The following is a 26,252-nucleotide window of genomic DNA, read 5'->3' on the forward strand; positions in this document are numbered from 1 at the left end:
GAGTTGTTGGCTTGCACATGTCGCAAAACTTGTGACATCAAAATCTGTGCCGGCCTCGAGAACGGGTTAAAATGTACAGATATGTGCAAAGTCAAAGACTATGAAAATCTGCCTCCTACTGCCTCTAGCGATGACACTGATCTGCCAAACATTGATGATGATGATGATGATGATGATGATGATGAAGAGTATTAAACTGTTTGTACTGGAGGTGCAGATGGGGTGAGAATTGGGGTGGGGCTTAAATGTTCTTGATCATGTGCATTTGAACAAGTAACATCCATAAAATAGAAACTGGAATAAGCAGGTGTGGCGTGTACAGATGATGATACGATATGATAATTTTTTTTGAATAATTGTGACTGAAGATCAGAGCGTTAATATCATGGTATTTGTTTTATCTCTGTGCATCACAATGCTCGTTTAATGACTCACTTCTAGGTCAATGTTGATATGAGTTGATAAAAGAAGAAAACTATTTTCTAAACAAGATATCTTTGTGAATGAGGAAAGGAATACAGTAGTCAGTATAATACTTGGTAATAAAGATCAAGTTCCAATTTTCACATCGTCGGAAACCCACGGTCAGTTGCTCTATTTGTTTACCTACCGTGGGTCACAAGGCCGATATTTTCGCATAACTCATTAAAATGCGTAATCTTACGTGACCTATCGAGGACCAATGGGAATCGCCGCAAATATTTCCGGTACTCAAGGTGTCCGCTGTAATGGGGGTGCCCATGAAAGTGTGTGTGTTTTGTTGTGCCACTATCAAAGATACAATGATAAAAACTTCAGATTTGGCACCCAAAATGGTTGATTATTTTAAATAATACTTCTTTTTCACATCTGCCCCTCCCCCTCCCCCCTTCGGAAATCCTGGATCCGCCTCTGGTATGTTTATTATCATCACTGCTTCTGGCACGTGTTTTGAAAAAACAACATTGCTCCCGTATGATGGAACTACGAACTCGTGCTGAACACGTAGACCTGTACATAGACTCGTACGCAGTACGATAGTAAACGCTTGGTAACACAGGCTTTTTCCTCCCCTGTCTTTATAGACACAAATACACCCTTCACTTCAATAATGCATATAAAGCAGCTCGCTGAAAGTTTTGTAGCTTGTTTAACTTAAATCTTGGCTTCCACCCACCCCCATATTACACATATACATTCCAATCATGAAATGTGTTTAGAAAATGAGCAAGACATAACCTGGGGTGCTGCCACTTTGATTAGATAGTAGATCGTGATTTATTGTAACTCTCTGAGCATCAACACCTTTTGTCTCATAACAATGCTATAGGAAGAAAAGTTAGTGCCGAGTTTAAAGGCGGGGCGAGTGCCTAGAGGGCGGGGCGAGTACCTAGAGGGCTACATGCTTTAACTTACTGACATTAAACTGTACAAATTGCTATAACGTTAATGCCATACTATGATTAAACACGTGTACTAACATTACAGAGTGTGAAACGTCCCTTGCACGTCCGACAAAATGAACATAATAGTGCTGTGCTCATTTCTCAAAAGAGGCTTTAAAAGGGGAGTAACCCCAACCTAGGGTAGAACAAAGTGCAACCTATTTGATTTGATGCATGATTTTGTCTAGATGATGGAGATGGTGGTTGTAGTCTGATAAAATGTGTATGACTTGGCCTTAATTTGGAGTTTCTGTCACAAAGTTACATTTTTGGGAAAAAGATAGAAAGTACATTTTGTCCAATTATGCAGAAAATCAAACAAAGTGGTTAAGTATGATTTGCACAACTTTCATAAATTTGCACAAATTAGGACTTCTGAGTTTATAATACTTACAGGGTTATATATATATATGCAATTAACATGGTACCACGTGGCACTGTAAGCAATGATTTTAAATTAATATTTTACAGTTCAGCTGATCTAACTTTGCATGTTTGTGGATTTTTATTAATGTGTGTTCATACTGGGACACAAGAGTTCAAACTGGAAATCAAAGCCTTTGCCGATATAGCGAAGGCTGTAAATATAAGACCAATGAGATTTGACTCAGTCGTCCTCTTTCGCCAATTGCTGGTACTTATTGTACCTGGGGGGAGTAAGCATTCCCTATGGACCGGTCATACCCGCCGTGAGCCCTATATCTTGATCAGGTAAACGGAGTTATCCGTAGTCAAAATCAGTTATGATACTGATGTTTTGGTACTGTTGAGCTAAACATGAAAAATATATGTTTGTTTCCAGTTACCAAGACAAAAAACTCCAGGTAAGTTTATAATTTTTTTTTTGATTTATAAGCTAACCCGGATCGGATTTAAAACACATTTCGATCCGGAAATAATTTGTCTTCAGAAATTTGGTAAGAAAAAAATTCAAGTCAGCAGCTTTGAGTCCAGGTACATGCAACTCGGGTAACAGGAAACAAGACTTATTTTTGGCCTGGTTATGCTATTGCAGCGATGACATACTCGCTGATTTTGTGTACATGCTGATGGGTCATAACAGTGCAGGCATCCCTGTCCATTCCACTGTGGCAGAACATGGTGTGAAGTTCTATAAAAGTCTCCCAGCAGCACATGCACTTACGGGATGTGACAGCACAAGCAGTTTACACAGGATTGATTAATTGATAGATGTTTTCCGCCACACTCAACGATTTTTCAGTTATATGGTGGGCCCCCAGTTTTTATTGGTGGAAGAGAGAACCCAGATACAATGTACCTGGGAAGAGACCACCGACCTTCCGAAAGTAAACTGGGAAACTTTCTCACTTACCGGCGCAAGCGGGATTCGAACCCGCGCCAACAGAGGTGAAAGGCCGTGTGATTTTGAGCGCAATGCTCTAACCACTCGGCCACGGAGGCCCCATAGGCGCGTTGCTGACACAAAACTGCAGGAACATGTGGAAAAGGGCATTCACTGACAACATTTTCTATACTGAATAACGTGAAGATAATGAACAGTGATCAATCTCATAACTCCTATCAGCAATACAAAATATAGAGTTGGGCAAACATGGACCCCTAGATATATCAGAGGTGAGGTCAGGTGCCTAAGAGGAGCAAGCACCCCCCTGTCAACCGGTCACACCCGCCGTGAGCCCTATATCTTGATCAGGTAAACGGAATTATCCGTAGTCAAAATTAGTGTGCCAAGAACGACCTAACAATCGGTATGAAACATGTCACAGCATTTGTCCCAATGATAGGTTGTATTAATACAAAATAGAGATTTGGGCAAAATGCACGGACCCTTGGACAATTGTCTGAAAAAAATTATATATTATTATACCGGTAGACGGCCAATCTCTAAAGCTTACAAAAAGCGTGAGACGTTAAATAAATCGAAAGAGGGATGAGATAGACAAGGAATCCATACATTTTGGAGGAGAAATTATCGCTGCAAAAAAGTTACCAAAAGGGGAGGGGGAGGTAATATATATTAAGTATCAATACCTCAGGTGTCTGTGGTGTAAACTGTGTATAGTCTGTTATTGACTTTGGTATTGCGAATTAAGTTAAAATCTTAATATAAGTTGCCATAGTTGAGCTAATTTGTAAAATTAACGATTCTTTCACTTATTTGGTTTGACGGAAATATCTCTAAATTTTACCAGCCTTCTCTTTGCATTTTTCGCGCGCTTTTAAACAAAGGGATTCTTTGGAGCACCTTTTCATAAAATATTTAGTTCTTACACGTCCCAAAATATTTTCAGTCCATGAATTTGGTGCTTGCACCAATGTTTCTTGTTAGTATTGTTATGGGTCAAAATTAACCCTTGATAACACAGCAGCAGAATTTACGAACAAAGGCAATTAAACAACTAATAAGATTTTTTTTACAATTAGTAATTGAAAGAAAGTTGCAACAATAGCAAAATACTAGGTTAACTTACAACAGTTGAACAATGATTAAAGTCCATGACGAGCTGAATCTACACAAAATAGTTAATTCCAAAATCCTAGTTCCCAGTTATAAAATAATTCAAATGCCAAAAGTGCTTGTCTAACCAGAGCTTTTTCATCATAAAAATTCAGTGTATTTATATACTCACAAGCAATGAAAACGCAACAGTTCTATTTTCAATAATTTTCATCAACCAACAATTTTCATACAAGTATGTTTTAACGCTTGTAAATACACTATAAAATAAAACATAAATTAAGCTCGGTCTCAGTTGAATGCTTCAGTCCAGATACGGTTTGTTGGGTATTGGTCAGTGACTCATGATTTCGTCCGAGCGAGTCGATTCATGCTTGGCCTGACTCTGCAATTTGCATATGTGTAGCATTCATGAATATCGGGTGAATAAATCCCAAGAAAGAAATTTTGATAGACTGTTTCATTTTGAAAATATGCCGAGGCTGAGTAACAATCTGCGCTATGAAGCAAAGGGTATGTTAGCTGCAGGCCTGTCTGCGCGACAAATTGCTAGACAGATGGGTTGTTCCCATTCGACTATCACTAGACTGACTCAGATGATTGCACTAACAGGTTCCGTTAATGACAAACCACGCCCAGGCAGAGCTAGAATGACGTCGCCAAACCAGGACCGTCTCATCCAATTACGTCATCTCCGTGACCGATTTCTTACGGCGACACAAACAGCACAAAATATACAAAGCGTCGTCGGTCGACGTCTGTCTGCGTCAACTGTGGGATGTCAGCTTATTCACGGATGAGTCCCGTATTCATTTAAGCGGTAATGATGGGCGTATCCGTATATGGTGACGACGAGGTGAACGCTATGCAAATTGTTGTGTTCGGGAGGCGGGTAGATGGGGAGGCGGGAGAGTAATGGTATGGGGCGGCACTTCCTTTCGTCATCGCACACATCTTACCATCATTGATGGCACTCTCACTATACAGCGTTACATTAATGAGGTTCTACGGCCAGCAGTTGCCCCGTTCTTTGCTGCCTACCGTGATATCACTCAGTTTCAGCAGGATAATGGAATGAGAGTACCAAATCCCCGCATGCGTAACCCGGACGCAGTTTACCCCAAGATTGAGCGGGGGTATGAATGTCTAGATGTTGTGTGATTGGCTAATATCAAGAGTGAAATTATTTGGAATTGAAAGAAATATTATGGAGGTTCAAATTGTCAGGTTGAAAAATTCTCTCACAAAATCAAGAAATGACTGAGGAAATTACCATGGTAGGGGTGTGCTTAAAATGAAGGGTGTAATTTACTGCAGATTGCTATGTGTTGTAAAAAAAAAAAAAAAGTACAATTATGGCCTATAAAAGGCACGGGACCCTATATAATTTTTGTCGTTTTTTATCAACACTTGGAATGAACTTTGAAATGTTTGTGGTCATTTGTTTAAAATTAATATAGTTAATTAGTGAGAGGGCCAAAGGTTAGTATTGAGGTCTATGGGAAATGAATTAGTTCTCTTTTCCCTAATGTGCGACTTCACTCTGCCCGTCTAACGACTGCCTTCTTACGTCAACAAGGCCTCAACACGCGTCCATGGCCGGTGTTTTCACCCGCAGCATTGCATGCAGAATGGAGAAACATACCGCAAGTCCGAATACAAAGTCTAACCCGTTCTATGCCTAGGAGATGGCGTGCGTGTGTTGTAGCAGGCGGAGGACACATTAGTTACTGATTTTAGAATTTTGATTTCAAAGGTGGTCGTGCTTCTCATTGTTGTTATACACGGTGCAATCAAGTATTCAATTTCAAACACAAGATGTTCAGTTATGTACAATCAAGTATTCAATTTCAAACACAGGATGTTCACTGTACAATCAAGTATTCAATTTCAAACACAAGATGTTCAGTTATGTACAATCAAGTATTCAATTTCAAACACAGGATGTTCACTTCTGTACAATCAAGTATTCAATTTCAAACACAGGATGTTCACTTCTGTACAATCAAGTATTCAATTTCAAACACAGGATGTTTACTTCTGTACAATCAAGTATTCAATTTCAAACACAGGATGTTCACTTCTGTACAATCAAGTATTCAATTTCAAACAAAGGATGTTCACTTCTGTACAATCAAGTATTCAATTTCAAACACAAGATGTCACTTCTGTACAATCAAGTATTCAATTTCAAACACAAGATGTTCACTTCTGTACAATCAAGTATTCAATTTCAAACACAAGATGTCACTTCTGTACAATCAAGTATTCAATTTCAAACACAAGATGTCACTTCTGTACAATCAAGTATTCAATTTCAAACACAGGATGTTTACTTCTGTACAATCAAGTATTCAATTTCAAACACAAGATGTTCAGTTATGTACAATCAAGTATTCAATTTCAAACACAAGATGTTCACTTTTCCAAACCATGTGAAGTTGACAATGGTTTACATTATGCAAATAACATCTCTGATAAAATTTATTCACATCTTTTTCAGGGTTGCGTTTTTATTGATTGTGAGTATATTAAGAATGAATTTTCTAGTAAAATCTTGAAAGACAGTTATGGAAATTGACGTTTGGATGAGGCCGCGTCGAGTCTCTGGAACCCTCTGCCTTTTAAACTCAGACAATATGCTTCACTGTATAGTTTTAAAGCGGACCTCAAGACGTATATTTTTAGAATAGCTTTTAATTATAACCCCATACCACCATCGGCATTTATAATACCCCCAATACCACCATCGACATTTATGATACCCCCAATACCACCATCGACATTTATAATACCCCCTCCCCCCAATACCACCATCAGCATTTATAATACCCCCATCGACATTTATGATACCCCCAATACCACCATCGACATTTATAATCCCCCCCAATACCACCATCGATTTTTATGATACCCCCAATACCACCATCGACATTTATAATACCCCACCCCCCAATACCACCATCGACATTTATAATACCCCCATACCACCATCAGCATTTATTATACCCCCATCGACATTTATTATACCCACAAATACCACCATCAGCATTTATTATACCTCCAATACCACCATCAGCATTTATTATACCCCAATACCACCGACATTTATTATACCCCCAAATACCTCCATCAGCATTTATTATACCCCCCCCAATACCACCATCAGCATTTATTATACCCCCCCCATACCACCATCGACATTTATTATACTCCCCAATACCACCATCGACAATTATTATACCCCCATCGACATTTAATATACCCCAATGCCACCATCAACATTTATAATACCACCATCGGCATTTCTTATACCCCCCATACCACCATCAGCATTTATTATACTCCCCATCAGCATTTATTATACACCAATACCACCATCAGCATTTATTATACCCCCCATCAGCATTTCTTATACCTCCCATACCACCATCAGCATTTATTATACCCCATCAGCATTTATTATACCCCCCATCAGCATTTATTATACACCAATACCACCATCAGCATTTATTATACACCAATACCACCATCAGCATTTATTATACCCCCCCATACCACCATCAGCATTTATTATACACCCATACCACCATCAGCATTTATTATACACCCATACCATCATCAGCATTTATTATACCCCCATCAGCATTTATTATACCCCCCATCAGCATTTATTATACACCAATACCACCATCAGCATTTATTATACCCCCATCAGCATTTATAATACCCCCCCCCAATACCACCATCAGCATTTATTATCCCCCCAATACCACCATCAGCATTTATTATACCCCCCATACCACCATCAGCATTTATTATACACCCATACCACCATCAGCATTTATTATACACCCATGCCATCATCAGCATTTATTATACACCCAATACCACCATCGATACCACCATCGATATTTATTATACCCCCCCCCAATATCACCATCAGCATTTAATATACACCCCTCCCCCAACGGCATTTAATATACACCCCCTCCCCCAACGGCATTTATTTTCCCCCTCATACCATCAACAGCATTTTTTATACTTTTTCTTTGCATAATATAACAATACAAACTCACGAAATGTTTGTGGGTTTTTTTAAGAAACAAACTATATTTCAACCAAACGTGTGAACTATATAGAGAACTGTTTTTATAAACCCGGGTGAGGTACTCTTAACAGATCTCGTTAAATATGTAATGTTCAAAAATATTCCATAATTCATATATGTAACACACAAAAAAGGTAAACTATTTTATTCTGATAATATTTTGCATTTTATTTTTCCAAAAATATAATACCAGATGGAATCTACATAATTATTAGATCATAATATCAGAGCACTTTGAAATTCTGAATTGTTTGTTATTACCCTGGTAAATATCACAAAATGTTGACCTTCAACTCAGTTAACATAAGTTACTGGATAAAACAAAATGGAAACTTTCCTCTTCATATACAGTGTGTGTGTATATTCTTTACTGTACAACAATCCAAAACAGGAAAATATCCTGTAAATGTATATACGTATATATCATATACAGCACACACACACACACACACACACACACACACACACACACACACACACACACACACACACACACACACACACACACACACACACACACACACACATATATATAGGTACTTGCTATGGTTTGTGGGTCATGATCCTTAAACATGGTTTATGGGACCCTGCATTTGTAATAGGTTAATTACAAAAGGAACCACATTTTTAAGAATAGATTTTGATGTAGATCTCAAATATAGGAAAATTATAAAGTTTTCTCATATTTGGTTTCAAAGCTATATATAACGTTGTGGGTCATTACATTGTGGGTATATGTCCCAGAGTGATATATAGTAGATAATTATATATAACATACTTGTGGGTAGGAACCCACAAACCATATTATAGCAATATATGTATATATTCTTTGTGGGACATATCCCATAAAACATGTGTGGATGCAAAAACAATTATATATCGCATACAATTGAGTATGATTTGTATAGGAACTCAAAAAAACGCATCATTTTATCAGACTAGTATATAGACTTTTTCTTTGGGGAAATTTTCAACAAAGCACCTGAATCACGCAAGCATGCAATGTAGGTCAGATGCAGCATGCAAAGCATGCACTGAAATGAGCATCGATATATAGATGCACCTCAGGAGCAAGTCTGGTTGGTGTACCCCTTTTGATAAGCTGATAACAAACCAAAACGTTGTCCTTAACCGGTGTCAAAGATCTGCAAAACATCTTTAGATCCATCGTTTATCTAAGTTTGGTTTGTATATCTCCATAATTATCTTGTAACAGACCAGAACACTTTCCTTAACTGAAAACATTGACGTCTAAAGTGTTGGTCAAATGCAGCATCAAAAGCATTCCTCCGACAAAGCATTCTTTTGGTTTGTAGAGTACATGTTGAAAGCTGGGAACAACCAAAACCGTCTTTTAACCGGACTCACTGATGAGTAAACGGCAGGTGAAATGCAGCATTTGAAGCATGCATCTGACAAAGCATTCTTAGATGCTCTATACATGTAATTTGGTTTCAATACTTATTGATATATGTAAAGAACTGACCTAAATGCTGTCCTTAACCAGAGTCACTGCCGTGTAATATGTAGGTAAGATGCAGCAATCAATGCATGCATGGTCCAGGCATATAATACTGAACTATGATTTATGCACGATTGATTTGGATACTGGTTCTGAAAAGCTTGGATTAGACCTAAACACTGTCCTTAACCAGACGTTAATTCCAGTATGCTTGTGTGTGTGTGTGTGGGGGGGGGGTAGTAGATACAATAATATGTAACATACATGTATCAAATAAACAGCAGTTGCATAGTGGGTAGGAAGCCACAAACCACATCAAGTTGATATATACATGTTATCATTTTTTTTCTGAAAAATTTCCTCAAAGTAACCATCAGTACATGTAAATTGACCAATCAAGCTACATGCAACAGTAGAATATTAACTAAAGTAGTCAAACAAATTAATTGAATTTCATGATTTTTTCCTCTCAAATAAAAAAAATCTTTAAAAAAAAAGATTACAGAGACTGTAGAGTTCAGAATATTATGGTAAACAAGAAAACTCAATTTTAAAAATGTGATAACCATGATACAATCAATACAATTCCTCAAACTGACATTCTGCATGACCAATTGACTCGTGTCAGGTGCAGGACAAACCCTCAAATCATGAGCAACTACAGTGTCAATAACATTCCTAAATTTCTGTTACACAGTCTTAAATTTCTGTTACACAGCAATGGTCCAGACACAGTTTCTCACATCCCCACCGACCTTCATCAAATGAAATGATCTAAGTAATATGACATAGCATTAGGTTTGAAGTAACCTCTGTGCCTAGTTATATAGATTATTTCCTCTGATACAGCTATGACCCAGACCAAAATTTCATACATTTTTCTCCTTGTGGCCTTGTCTAAATAATATCTGATAAAGGTCACAACACAAACTATTTTCTCCTGGTGACACCAGATCAAGGTCATGACAAACACATGGTTATGTTCATCTGTGTGTCAAATATAAATGGCTAATCCCCCCCCCCCAAAGTTATGACCATGACATGGCAATCCCTCCTCAACACTTGTCACCTAGACAGGCAGATAAACAGACAGACAAGGGAAATCCTATATATACCAGGCTAACTTTATTTGCAGGGGTAAAATAACTCTAATAAGATAACACTTTTATTAGTTAAAGATTACATTTTATTTCAAAAAGTTAATGGGGAAAATTCGTATGCATTATTTCGTATACAATATTAATAGATGTGAACATTCTTGATATCGATAAAACACTTTATCTTAGGTATTAATTTTTTTTAATAATGAAAGATCACATAAGAATAGATAGCTGAAAATAAATATGTCATCAACCCCCCCCCCAAAAAAAACCCCCAAAAAACTTAGGAATTAGATTTGCATTCTTTCGTCCTCATTTAATTATATAGTTTAGTTTGATTCACTGTATATAAATAACCAAGTCTCTGATACGACTGTAGCTCTATTGGTTTGGACCCGAAATATTAAATTTTATCAGGTCAAAACTGTAGAAAAAGTAGCATTTTGAAAGAATTTTACAAATTATTCTACTTATAGTAACCATGGCAACACCATTTATTGAAATAAAATACTGATAAATAGAATTATGAATTTTGATGTAATCTACTTGTGTACAAAATTTTATTCAATCAGACCAAAACTGTAGGAGAAGTATTTGGAAAGAATTTCACAGATTATTCTAATTTTTGTAACCATGGCACCATCATTCATCGAAATCAAGAACCAATAAAGAAAGTTGTGTGTCTGATATTGTCTACCTATGTAATGAGTTTTATTGAAATCAGACAAAAGCTGAAGGGGTAGTTAACAGAAAGAGAGACAGACAAAAAGAGACGAACAAACAAACACACAGACAGACGAATAAAGGACACTTTACCATCCATAAATTCTTCTGGTCTATGACCAGTAGATCTAAAAACCAGAGGTGCCACATTCACCTTGTGGTTGCCTGCAACAAGTGTTGGATTAAAACCCCCAAAGGTTGGATATAATAACGTTTTTCATAACCTACCCATTAGATACAATATAACAATTATATACAATATGTAACATGACTGTCTTTTTAAACTATAAGTATTTCTAAAATGCATTTGTATTATACTTTTAAAATATATGAAGTATGTGCCATACTCATAACAGTGATTTTTTAAAAATAACTTTACATCTTTACACTAATGCATTTCAAACTGTAGTACGCCAGTTACAAATGATGCAGATAGTTATCATAGCGAGTATACTCACATAATATTTCGATCATGTTCACTTAACCTTAAACAAAAACAGTGACATATGCAAGGTGAAGATAACGAACAGTGATCAATCTCATAACTCCTACAAGCAATACAAAATAGATAGTTGGGCAAACACGGACCCCTGGACACACCAGAGGTGGGATCAGGTGCCTAGGAGGAGTAAGCATCCCCTGACATATATGAAATTATAACATCTTAATGCTGAGATTATGATTTTAAAATGACTAAAAACTTCAACCATAAGGTCACACCCCGGGACAAATGATGCAGACAGGAAGAGAGTGTATACAGGTATAATATATAAACATTCAATCTAAAACATTTAGCATTCAGTAGGACCCTTGTTTATCTACCTCTAAGTTAATTGAGATGACCAAAAAATAAGTCTGGGGTATTTTTTCAGGAGTTACTGTTCCAGTTTAAAGTTTCACAGAATCATGTTTGACTGCATGACAAAAGTCCTAACTCTGTTAACTCATTTACGTCTCAGCATATGTTTCACTTTACTCCTTATCTAATAAATATCTTTATCAGCAAGAAATTTGTATTTGTTTTTTTTACTTTCAGTGCTTCAGCATTTCTTGCAAGTTTTTATCTTTAAAGTTCTTATTAAATTCAAATCTCAGGACATTCTCCTCATCCACTGTCCATCTTTTTCTCTTTGATGAAAATGTGGTGCTTGATGGTTCTTCCGACGATTCTTCATCAGTTGGGACATAACCCTCGTCTTCTTCATAAGAATCTGTGAATCAAATATAACCGGAGCTCAGTGAATAAAATTCTACATTTGTAAGTTAAAACAGGGTTTTACTACAACTTCAAAAATATGTGCACAAGTACTATTTGGTGTGTGAGGAGAATTGTTTATATCCTCTTAGAACAGTTTTCTTTAAAAGCACGTGAAATGGAATAAATTGAAAGTATACTAATTGCTTTGAAACTTCCCTCACTTAAAATTTATCCCCTTGGATAATTTTTTTCTCAATTTAATCAGAAACACTTTCATTCATACCTTGATCTATTTCTGCGTTGAAAGTAACTTTTCTTTTCCTGTTTACATGTTGGTTTCTTAAAAAAAAAGGAAAATCCTTTCATATATACAATACATATTTGCACTATACAAACCTTTCTTTCACTGATGAGGATTTCAATATTGATATATCAATTAACAAAAAGTATCGCTTTTTCAATATATTGAAAATCTTGGAGCACATGTGCTCATACGTGCGATTTAATTCAAAGAAAATATAATTAAAGAGACCTTCTTTGAGAAAATTTAGTATTTTATGCGAATTTCTTCAAAAAGAAAACAAATTTAATAGTCTTTTTTAAATAAATAATGCACAACCCTGTTGCAGATATTACATCAATACAGAATTTGCTGCGAAAAGCATATGCTAGCCTGAACAGACTGACATTTACATTTAAAAATGCGATCCAGGATAGTGCAACTATGAGAGTAACTTAATCCTGCTGAAAATGTGGCCATAATTTTTAAACCTGATGCTGATTTTACACAGTTTTAGTTAAATTATATAATATATATGTAATGTATGGATACTCAGAAAATGTATCAATATTGTAGCAAAACATTTTAAATCGATGATACATCAATATCTAATGCATCAATGACAACTCTACTCATGCTACTGAAAGGCAATTGACAAAAGGTTACTGCTCACTAATATGAGGGGTGTCCCAATAAATCATGTACTTTTGAGATCTTTTTCTGATGTTATACTGAAATATTTTTAGATAAATATGTATATATCAATTTTACACTACATGAGAACATCAAATTTTAAGTTGCCCTTAAAGGATCATTTCAGTATAAATATATCGTTTGACCTATAGGCATGATAGAGCCGGTATTGATTTCCGCCTTTACAAAAAGCTTATCGATTTCCGTTCCAGTCGATGACTTTAGGCCACATGCAAAAAGTTATTTGTTTCTCATGCATTGCTTAAGTTCTAGTCAATATACATAATGTGTAGAGGGAGGAGAACCCTTTCACTGACGTTTTCTGTGCAGCATTTATTGTGGACTCAATTTAAGTTTGTTATCTTGAAATTTCATATGGTATTTTTCTTAGTTTAGTTTCATCAATGCCACCGGTTGTGGAAGCCAAGGGATAGGGCACTCTTTTCATGATTGGGAGGTACCAGGTTCGATTCTTGTTCCTGGCTCCACCTAAAATGTAAACTTAGAAAGTGTCTGTTCCTTCGCCAAATGCCCAGCACTAGAAGTGAAAGTCAAAGGTCTTTCAGACATACACCTTAACTGACCCCACCCAGTTCTTATCTACAAATCTTCCTCCAACATTTTTTGGCAAAGAATATCACCGATGCACACATTATTCCCAAGGAATGAACGGCATCTACTCTGTAGTTTTTCTTCCACAAGAGTACTATTTCCCAGAGAGGTTCTTCAAAAGCATATACAGTAATTTTTGCTCGGCATGATTGTTTTTCCATGGCACCTGTATTGAGTAACACAGAGTGAATGATTCTTGTCCTTGAACAATGTGTGTTTACAGTGAGGTATAGTTCCGGTTGATTGCTTTTTATTTACAGAGAATTTATGATCTACATTCTCACAAATGTCTTTTTTATCAAGGACAAACATGCATTAAAGAAAGATCGATAACTGAAGGAAAATACACAATCCTGTTTAAAAAATAAAATTAGGCAACGAAAAAAAATGAAGGTGGGTGAACAGTGGATGCGAACCAAGACCCTAAGAACATATGTTTCTTTTGAGTACCAGGTCACTATCAAAAAGTGTTTGTTGGGCGTTAGCCGCCCGACCCTCTCAAAAGGTCGCCGACCTAAAAAAAATTATTGGTCCAACAGCGATGTTTTTTTTTGGTTATTGTCTGGTGCGGAACAGAACCGAGTTCAAGCCAGATTTTAGCCGTCCGAGTCAGTAAACCATTTGACAGTCACCTTGCTTCGCTTCAAGTGCTCTCTTGATGGTTTGTTTCAAAATGTCCGACCTGAAGAGGACAAAATCGTACGCAACTTTATGCGTAAATATAGAGTTTAAAAACTCAAAGGAACGAAGCAAAGCCAATAGACAGCTTGAGTTTGACACGGATTCAACTGCGGCTGACGAACGTAGACATCACATAGAGCACATGTCGAAGTACATATCTCATAAATTTATTTTCTCAAACCAAGCCATTAAAACAGATTCTATGCTAGTTGGAACCCCCAGGTTACACGATGCTTGCAGTGCCTGGTTAATAGTTCATGCAGAAATGCACCTAACATTTATTTCAAAGCTTTTCTTAGAATTTGAAAAAAGATACAAATTCCATATTGTTTTCAATGTTTTAAACTGCTACTTTACATTTTATACTCAAGAAAAACTTTGAAAGAAAATCCACTCATCATGCTTTTATGTTACTGAGCAGTACTTATATATTTCATTTAGAAATTTCAAATCTACATAAAACAGTTGTCACACTATAGTTCCATGTGTCTGACATGTTCAATGGAATATATAACACTGTATGCCTACTAGCATAAAGCAGAGGATAACTAAGAACTAAAGGGTGCATACACACTGAACAACACAAAAGTGCAAAGCAAAACTAATTCTTATTTATAAAGTGGTGCAAAGTGGTGTACTGATGAGTAGTGATGTTATATACAAAAGCAGATATATAAATATAATAGAGCTGAATATGATAAGGCTGGCACATATGTATACATTTAAAAGCATATTTAATAAATGACAAAGAACTTAGCTAATTAATGAAGAGATAGGGACCGCAATGTTTAAAAAAAAAGTACAAAAACCGAAGACGAAGCAATCACAATTAAAAAAAAAAGATTATGAGGTGCTTTTCTCACATGATACACTAGTTCACTGTATGTTCTTGAATAGTGAGCTAGTGTTTGCCTGTGATCAGAGCCCCCTTTTTCAGTGGTCAAATGATAATAGCACAAAATTCCCACAACTTCAATTTTAACAGTAAATATTGTATCTTGCGATTCACGGAACCTCTGTGCTATCAGAATGACTTCTTCAGAATAAGATGTGAAGTTACCAAATATCACCAGTGGTCTTAAAATCATTTTTAAAAAGTAAGAATATCAGCGAGGAGAGAAATTGATGTAAATATCGATGAAAATATGGTTTGGCTAAGTATGCAGTAAATAACGTAATAAATTAGGTTCATGTTAATATCTTTTTTTTTTTTTTTAACTTTGATTAAAAGGAAAAGAATTCTGTTTATTGTAGTTCAGCATTTTATTTTTATAAATTGCTTAATAAGAATAAAAGTTGAATAATTCATAAGAAAATTACAAACAAGTTTTATCTGTTCGATTAACCGGTTACTCGGTCTGAAAAATTTTCGACTAACCGCGGTTAGAAAAATTTATTAGATTGCCATCCCTATACTTATTTTTTTTGTCTTGGGAATGGGGATAGGCCCTTTGAAATTGACAAATATAGCATAAAATTAATGAAAATAAAGAACTGAAATAAAAATGCTATGATATTTGTAAACTAAACTATAAATATATTTAAATTTTATTATATTGGGTGTGATGTTCAGATATAGGCAACCTAGGGATGGCTGTAGCTGCTCCTTGCACCTGCAATAACTCTCTACTGCTATCTGCACTGTGTCACAGTGTCAGTGACAAGTATTATATATATTCAAACTTACCACAAAGCTCAGCAACAAGAATTTCATCTTCATTTACCACAGAATCAATCAATTCCCCAATTCCAAATGTAGCACTATTTCTGAAAAAAAAAAATTGATATCAAAATAAGGTGTCCCAATACTCTATATATAGTCTTTGTAAAAATATTATTCCTCATACAATAGGAAATCAGACATGTGAATGTAAGCTTTTACAAGATCTGTATAAAAATAACTTTCCAGTTTTTAAGTTTATTGGGTGAAAAGTGCTCAACTGACATACAGACAGCAAGACAGATGCCGAAAACAATAGTTGAACAGAAAAGCACAACTTAGCCCATTGCATAAATGTCTCAATAACTGAGATAAAAGCAACAACACTTAATTTCTTTTGTAAAATAATGCCCTTTTTTCATAAAAGAAACAATAAAAAGCTATACCCTCAGACTAAATGAGTCAACAAAAAATTGATAACTTCTCCATTGGCTTCAGACCACTTATTATTTCTTCATTCATGGTTTTTTCCCAGTTTTGACGGTTAATTTTCATAACTAGTACACTGTAGTTTAGAAATTTCACTGCTCTTCGCTTGTTAAACATGATGTAGAATAAATTTCAATATGCACTATATTACATGGTTTGTAATTAATTTTAGTACTCTAAACATTATATCAGACCAAGATAAAGTAATTGAAAAACTCTATTTGCATGTATTTTGCCCATTTGAGTAAGCAAACATGAATTTTCTCCATCAATACTTTGTTGTCTTTGAATATTTCTCCTGGGAAGAAAGACAAACACCCTATGTTAAAAATGAATAAAATAATTTTTCCATCATTCTTTTTGAAGAATTTCCTTCCAAGTCCCTGCCTCATGACAATGATGACCAGAGGACCTGCATTGCCAACAAATCATGCAAGCGGGCCTGACATTTGAGGAGTTCTCATTATGATGTAAAAATATATTAATCATTGTTGTCCTCCACTAGAGCAAAAACGTGGCAGGAAATTTCTAAATATAAAATTTATGTGATGTCTCGCTGCGCTTTCTATAATATCGTTAAATTATTATTATCATGGTTGTTTTTTTTTGTCCCAGGAGTTCTCATTTGTTGATAATTTGAATAAAGTTTGGAAGAATTCATAAGATGTAAAAACGCATCTACTTTCTGTTTGTCTTGTTTCGAACGAGATGTTACACTGCATAACGTTTCATATCTCAACAAATTTTCCATTCAAAATTGTACATACCGCCTGGTACATGTCCGGTCTTCAAATTTCAATCGCATCTCTAATTAAATATTTTTTATGGTACATGTCATACACGAAATCAATATTCACCAAACCAATCGTTGATTTTCATGTGCTGCTCTGCGGCGGTCAACGTTGTAAAAACAAAAAGGTTAATCTAACAGTTCTCAGAAAGACCATATCAATAAGGAACTCTAAACTGTTTACCTTCATTGGTATAGAAAAGTTCATTTCCACATGCTCTCACAAACTGACCAATTTTGTGACATAATATATAACTGTAAGTGTCAGACAGTTACAACCATTTAGCAATTAGCCACTTGTATTTAGCAATTGGAATGGCAGTAGGATGTAGTTCTTTTTACAACAAAAATAAGAGTGTAACATGAGTAATGGTGGAAGGTTAAGGTCATCAAACTTAAGCATGATCGATCAAAGAGTTTCTGCAAGAATGCCACTGTGTATAAGTTACATACAAACATCCTTCATGGTGTTTAAGAAAATGATGAAATTTATACATTCATATATTCTGACAAAGTGATTCACAAACCATGAACACCCATATATACTTAGGTCATCACATGTATTTCAAACAGTGACCAGCAAAACAATAAACAGACTTATATATGTAAACATTATGACTGACAAACCATAAACAAACACACATAATTGCATTCACAATCAAGGGTCTTACAACAGTGACCAAAAAACACAAACAGACAAATATCTATATCATATATTTATACTTATACTGATCCAAAAACAATAATCAGACACATCTGAATACAGGGTTGGGCGGTTAAAACCGCCCCCGGTTTTAACCAGCGGTTTTAACCGTCCCGGTCAATACTCCCTAAGTGGTCAATACTGGTCAATGCTGGTCAATTGAGATTTAAATTGTCCATTTTGCTATTTTTGTATATTTTTTGCAAAGATAGAGTATTAGCCTTTTCATTATGATATATGGATCAATTGGTTATCAATGATTTTCATTATATAATTAGATGTAATTTCATAAGTTTAATATATTTGCTGAAACTGTGACCATAATATCTTCAGAACTATAAAAGAGGGTCACATATAGCATAACTGGACAATAGGATCTGCTAATACATGTACCTGGACAGATTAAGAATAGCAGGTAGCTGGACATTAAATAAACACAGTGATTTAATATGAATTGGGTGACAGATGCTGTAGATAAACAATGTGTTGCAATGTACAGAGCAGGAGATGTATCTGAGCACAGGAAACAGTTGCCAGGTGTTAATTAGCATACTCTGGGACCAGAGAGGACCAGTGTACATGTTATTGTTATGAAAACATCACCAACACACCCCCTAAAATGTTCATTTAACAGTTAAATGAAGATTTGAAACAATAGGTAGTTCTTGATAAACTAAAGAATTTGAACAGAAATAGAAAACACTTCCTCCATCATACTATCTATGGCTTCAACAAAACATTTTGGAATTTCTATGATATTGTAGAGGACAACAACAAGACCACAGCAAGATGTAAAGACTGCAATGCTGTTGTCAGTGCCAAAGTAATACGGCTACGAAACAGTTTTTAATTTTTACAATAAAATTGTACATCTTCCCCTATTTGATTGAGTCATTTACATTATTTATTTAATATTATGACTTGCAAGTATATTATAAACTGATAGTGCATGTTATGAATTACAGTATTTACCATAATGGCCACTGAAACATTTAAAATAACCGACAACACAGACTATAAATGACCAAACAATTTTCAATCAACCAGTATTGACCACTATTGACCAGTATTGACCGGTTTTAACCAGTATTGCCCACTGGCCCAGTCAATACTCATATTAACCACTTTTTTGCCAACCCTGTCTGAATACAATAAAATCTTAAAACAATGTCCCACAGTCTATGGACATGAAGGTTACCTGGTGATCAACAAACCATAAACACATGTATAACTGAACTGCCATAATAGGACTTCTACTATATTAGAACAAACAATCTATGATAGTGACCCACAATCCACGAAAAGACACATACATTTATATGACAGTAACCCCAAAACCATAAACATTCACATATATATATATGTATGCATATACACAAATTTCTAAACTCAAAGACATAAAAATGCCGTGAAGAAACTAGAGGAAAAATATTAGAACAGACAGTCTATGACAGTGAACCACAATCCATTAACAGCCACATACATGTATATATGACAGTGACCCAAAAACTATTAGCATTCACATATGTATGCATATACACAAATTTCTAAACTCAAAGACATAAAAATGCCATGAACAAACAAACTACAGGAAAAATGTTAGAACAATTTACAATCTATGACAGTGATCGACCCACAATCCATGAACAGACACATACCTGTATATATGACAGTGACCCCAAAACTATTAGCATTCACATATATATGCAAATACACAAATGTCTAAACACAAAGACAAAAAGCCATGAACAAACTACAGGAAAAATGTTAGAACAAACAATCTATAACAGTGACCCACAATCCATGAACAGACACATACATGTATATATGACAGTGACCCCAAAACCATTAACATTCATATATATATGTAAACATATACACAAATGTCTAAACTCAAAGACACAACAAGCCATAAACAAACTACAGGAAAAATGTTAGAACAAACAATCTATGACAGTGACCCACAATCCATGAACAGACACATACATGTATATATGACAGTGACCCCAAAACCATTAACATTCACATATATATGTAAGCATATACACAAATGTCTAAACTCAAAGACACAAAAAGCCATGAACAAACTACAGGAAAAATGTTAGAACAAACAATATATGACAGTGACCCACAATCCATGAACAGACACATACATGTATATATGACAGTGACCTAAACACCATTAGCATTCACATATATATGTATGCATATACACAAATGTCTAAACCGAAAGATACACAAACCATAAACAAACTACACACTGTAAAATGTTAGAACAATAAATAACATTGACCCACAATCCACGAAGTTGAACAGACACATACATGTATATATGACAGTGACCCACAAATTATGAAGTTCAACAGACTATGGCCAAGTTCAACCTCTATACGGATATATGGAAGTATTTACCTCCTGCAGAATGTTGATACACAATTCAAGCTTTGATACCTTCACTAGTACTTTTCACTTTAAATAGCAAAGTATACAAAGGCTTACTTTTGATTAGGATGGAGTTCAATAAATATAAATGCTTATGGCAACATGAACGAAAGCTCAGAAATGAAAAGGACACGCATGCAAAATACAATCTACATGTAGCAATTCAAAAATTATTTTCCTTCTAAGCATGCAGGCATCATGGAATTTCACAGAATTATGCAGATTTCGTGACAAACTTTAACCAACTATGCATTACAATATCCATTACCAGCAACATTTCTTGACAATTACACAGGGATTAATAAGACTTTTTTGAAACGGTCCTGAGACCTTTTGTTTGGGATCTTTATGAAAAAGTGTATGAAATTGGGAAAGTAATTCTAGTGCATCTCCTATAAAATTGACGAAATTAAACAAATTCCATACATTCAATTGAGGAAACTCATGTATCTGGAAACAGTGACCCACAAAACATGAATAGACATAAGATACATGTACATATATATATATATATATATATATATATATATATATATATATATATATAGAAACAAACAAGATACCCATGGGCCTTAATGGTCAAAGAGAATCTTGCAGCAAAATTACTCTCCCTGCTGCCTGAACTATGGACGCAGGAGTTCTGAATTTCACAATTTTGGTAGGAGGCTAACTGTTCATAATAATCATGCAAACAATATGCCTGCTAGATGTTGGGGGTAAAAAAGATTTCTGTAGATCACCTAATTTTTTTTTTTATAGTTTTGGCCCCATCCCTCAGGCTCCATGGAAACAGGGATCATAAAATTCATAATTTTTGTTCCTCTTCATCAAAAGATGCTAAACACCAAAATTGGTAGAAATTAGGGGCTGGGACGATTCAGGGTTAGCTCGATTCGGTTCGGTTTCAATTCAGAACAGCACGGTTCGGTTATTTTCGATTCGGTTCATGTTATGTCCAATTATCTACTGACAGTACAAAAAATAACAATTTTGATGCGTAGCATATTTGATTTTATTTTATTCAAGTTATATAACTTTATGTCGTCATTTGTAAAGATCATATCTATTTATAATGACATTTTATAACTTTGATAGGAAAAAGAAAACATTGACAGTCTATTAAACTTTGTTACATTAATGTGCATGCTGCATAAGTTTTGGATTATTAAAAAAAATCTATAGTGAATCTAAAATGCATATGATATTGTTTTGATTAATATGTAAAAATTCACCAATTCTATCATTTGAGAGTCTTTTAAAATCTTTCCTTTCTTGATTTACTTCTCTCATATTAACTGTCAAATCTGTGTCATTACCTACGGTGTTGATTTAATTCACTCCACCACTGACAGAAATGCTAAATGACATGTAAAGATAAACTGCAATGATCTTACGGACCATATTCTGTTGGTATCTGAGTGGTGAAAATGCTAACTTTCAACACAGTAATGATTTAAATCTCTGTTGCATAAAAAACCACATGTTCTGCACATCACTTGGACGCCATATTTGTTGTTTTGGTGTATGTAAAATCTAAACTGAACCGAACCGAAATCCGAAATTTGTAATCGGTGCATCGAATCGAATGGTATGAATCGCGGTGCACCAAAATTGCACCGCACAGCCCTAGTAGAAATTGGTTCAGCAATTTCAGAGAAAAAGCTGTCATTGTCAACTTGATCCAATAATATCTCAAGGATAAAGACTGATTAAGAAGTGGTGACAACATATAATTGGAACAACAACAAAATTAATGTCAAGATCTAGTAAATGACTGTAGACTGTCTTCTTGGTGCTTAGCATTATGAAGTTCACAGCTCAATATCTGTAGTGGGATGTCTCAATCAATTAACCATTAAGATAAACCCTTATATCTCCCTCTCTCTTACTACTTTTATTTCTGTAGCACTGCATCAACATAACATAACCAAGCAGCACTTATACCCCCCTCTGACAAAGCATATTAAATAATGAATGAAAATTTGGGAAAAATATGAAGCTTATTTTAATAAATTAATTAGTAGAAGTTTTGTGAACAATTCCAGAAAATAATGATTCACATACTGCAGCATTTTCATTTTTTTTTTTTTTTTTTTCATTTCCTACTGATGGCCAATCATCAAGCTGTCTCTTAATTATATAAATTGTATTTTACACTGCACCTTTTTACTACTATAATACTGTAAGACTGCATTTTTCAAATCTGTTCAATATGAATTTGGACTGCAGTAAATTGAATGCAAATTTGAATCAATGTAAAAAAAAAGTATATGCAGAAAAAAAAACTCTAAAAGAAAGTGTATACTTTACTAATGTACATTTAATAACGCCGCAAATTCCAGGGAAGTCCGGACCCCTACCCCCTCTAGATCCGCGTATGTCTATGAAGGTTTCTCTTAAATTCTGTTATTGCTATTAAAATATCGTGCTATCCAAAGAAGTAGAGAAAAAGAGAATAATTATCAAACAGAAATTTACCATTTCGAATGCTTTGAAGAAGGAAACATTTAGCCTCAAATGTTACAGCAGTAATCCCATGTATAACCGATAACATCAGTTTGGCCATCCAATAGTGGGTGTACTGAGTTTCCATACATGAAAGAGAGGCCGGGGTGTATTACCTCAAAAACTAAAACTGTCTCATCAAAATGAAATAAAATTTAAAAAAAAGTCTAACAAATGTTGGGGAGGGGGGGTCGATTTTTTTTTTTACTTTCAAGGACGGGTCTTGCCCAAATCATTAGAAAATGGGAATACTTCGAATTTTGTTGATTCAAAATTTATTTACTTAATATGTCCATAAATCAAATATCTCTAATGGTGTTAGCCATTTCATGACAAAAAAAATAACATACGTATGAAAACTAAATTAAGCATTGCTTAATCATAGAAAATATGATTTTGTAGCGAAAAAAAAAAAGAGTTTTGAGAATTAATTTAAAATTAAAATAATGCTGAATGAAGTATACATGATATCTGGATTTTACTATCTTACATATACATAATACAACTTGATTACAAATATGCAATTTTATTGTTTTCTGCTGTGATAATGTTTAAATTGAACTTTTATATGTTGTAATGCCTTCCGGGGCCCTTGATTAGAAAATAGAATATCTTGATGTTGTATTTTGTATACAGACCCGTAGGAAGAATTTCGGTATGGGGGCATGCGTATCCTAACAATTGTAGTTGGGAGGGGCACAACCACACAAAAATTCCTTGACAAGCAAAAGAACATACATGTATAATGGGGTACAACCATAACGTTGATATGTTTTCTATCGTACAGAGTATTAATTGGCAACATATTTGGCAAAATTATTGGTTGAGGTCAAGGGAGGGGGGGGGGGTGGCAAGGTTCCAACAAGCCTGAAATGGTACAAAGTATTGTTCTATCTCCAAATACTGTTTTCTTCTAAAAATCCTTAAGTTTTTAGCCAAAATGTATATTCAATGTCACCATTTTGACTTTAGACTTAAGACATGCAGGTATCTAGTTCTCTTAAGATTATGATAGATCTTAAGATTGTCATAAGATACGAAAGTTTTGTGAAACAGCTATGGTGCCATCTTACGATAAATTTTGTTCTTAAGACAAATCTTAGATACTAAGTTTTGTGAAACAGACCCCTGTGGTATATGATCAGATGATATCCCTCTTTTCTTTCATCAGAGGTAAACATGTATGCAAATTTAAAAAAAAAAGTAACATAACCGCTAAGTTTTCACAACTCGCGGACTAGTACCCAATGTATGTAACTTGTATTCCGAATCCATGCATGTTCTTTTAACTTATGTTGAGGTTGTCATGCTCTTGTTTACGCTTCAGGCCGGGGCGTCCGCCTATTGTGCTTAAGATCAAACAAGTACGACAGTCCCTTGTTCTCTCGTCTAATTATCATAAATATGCGTTATATTCAATGGCTCTACTACTTCCTTCTAAATAAGAACAAAATACTTACAACTCTTAGCCTCTTTTCCTTCTGCTCAACTCCACCATTGTACTCCCAAAATGCATTGCGTGTATCACTAAACCGTATTGTGGGACTTTCCACTTGACATTTATAGATACACAAAATGTTGAAAGCTAGGGACTTAGACTGCATGTTCTAAAAATAGATTTTGCGTTGGGGGATATTTTTCTATATATCCTTGTGGGTTAGAAATTTTTTGTTGTTGTTGTTGTTTTTTATGATAATAATATCATTTTGAACATTTCTGTGAAGTTTAGACTACATGGTTTATGGGTCGAAATATAGATGACCCATAAACCACCTAAGGATCCCACAACGTGAGTCTGAGATACGCAATATATCCCACAACACGCCTCTTGTATAACTATATATATATATATATATATATATATATATATATATATATATATGAATACATGAGATGCAAGGTGAAGTTAACGAACAGTGATCAATCTCATAACTCTCATAAGCAATACAAAACAGATAGTTGGGCAAACACGGACCCCTGGACACACCAGAGGTGGGATCAGGTGCCTAGGAGGAGTAAGCATCCTCTGTTGACCGGTCACACCCGCCGTGCCGTGAGCCCTATATCCTGATCAGGTAAACGGAATTATCCGCAGTCAAAATCAGTGTACCAAGAACGGCTTAATAATCGGTATGAAACATGTCAGACAACATTTGACACAATGCGAGGTTTTATCGACGAACTAGATCGTTATAACGTCCATAGAATTTGCGAAATGCTGACTTCAATCGAGACTGTTGAAACCCCTGTACCACCAACGTGTTTGTCAGTAGCTTACCTCGATTTAAAAACTGACTATACGCAGAGCAAGCTCTTGCAGATCGAATCAGTTGAGATATATGAATACCATATGCAGGCGATAATGGAATATTGCTACATAGATATGGGAAGCTGACGATGGAGAAACTGAAATCACCCCGTTTGGCATACAGTTGAGTTGTAAGTTTAAAGTCTACTTTCAATAGAATATCCAAGTATGAAGCAGAAGTGGACGACTCTGTGGTGTCCTCTATTTCCAGCTCACAGGGATATATCAAATCGACATATGAATGAAAGCTTTTATTGTTAATAGACAAAACGTCATCGATACATCTAAATGTCGAATTGAATGCCACAGCGAGAGATTTTTTTCTTCTCGCGTAGAAGTTTTTGTATAAATTCTGCTTCATAGGAATATAGAAACAGGTCATCTAACAAAGAAGCACAATTCGTGCCCATTGAAATTCCAACAGAATGTTGGAAGACTGATCACCAAAGACCACGGAGATATTGTCAATGAGGAACTCTAGCATATTTTTTATTTCAACTTCAGAGTATTTGTGCGTGGAATCAGAGTGTGTTTAACAAAGTAAGTTTTGAATGACTGATCACTAGATATGAATATTTCCGTTTTTGTTGAAGAAGCAACTGTATATGATGTCAAAAAGTTTAGTCTTTAA

The 26,252-nt window shown here is 35.2% G+C and overlaps 1 long non-coding RNA gene across 1 annotated transcript; it reads right to left on the reverse strand.

Moving 5' to 3' along the window:
• Window positions 1-12,038: 12,038 nt before the first annotated feature.
• On the reverse strand, window positions 12,039-16,479 carry LOC130048523 (uncharacterized). Its single transcript, XR_008797312.1, has 3 exons — window positions 16,412-16,479; window positions 12,742-12,797; window positions 12,039-12,471 (listed from the first exon to the last, which is right to left on the reverse strand). It is a non-coding gene; the product is annotated as an uncharacterized LOC130048523 (long non-coding RNA).
• Between the last annotated feature and the right edge of the window lie 9,773 nt (window positions 16,480-26,252).

Source organism: Ostrea edulis, chromosome 7, assembly GCF_947568905.1.
Source record: "Ostrea edulis chromosome 7, xbOstEdul1.1, whole genome shotgun sequence".
Taxonomy (NCBI): domain Eukaryota; kingdom Metazoa; phylum Mollusca; class Bivalvia; order Ostreida; family Ostreidae; genus Ostrea; species Ostrea edulis.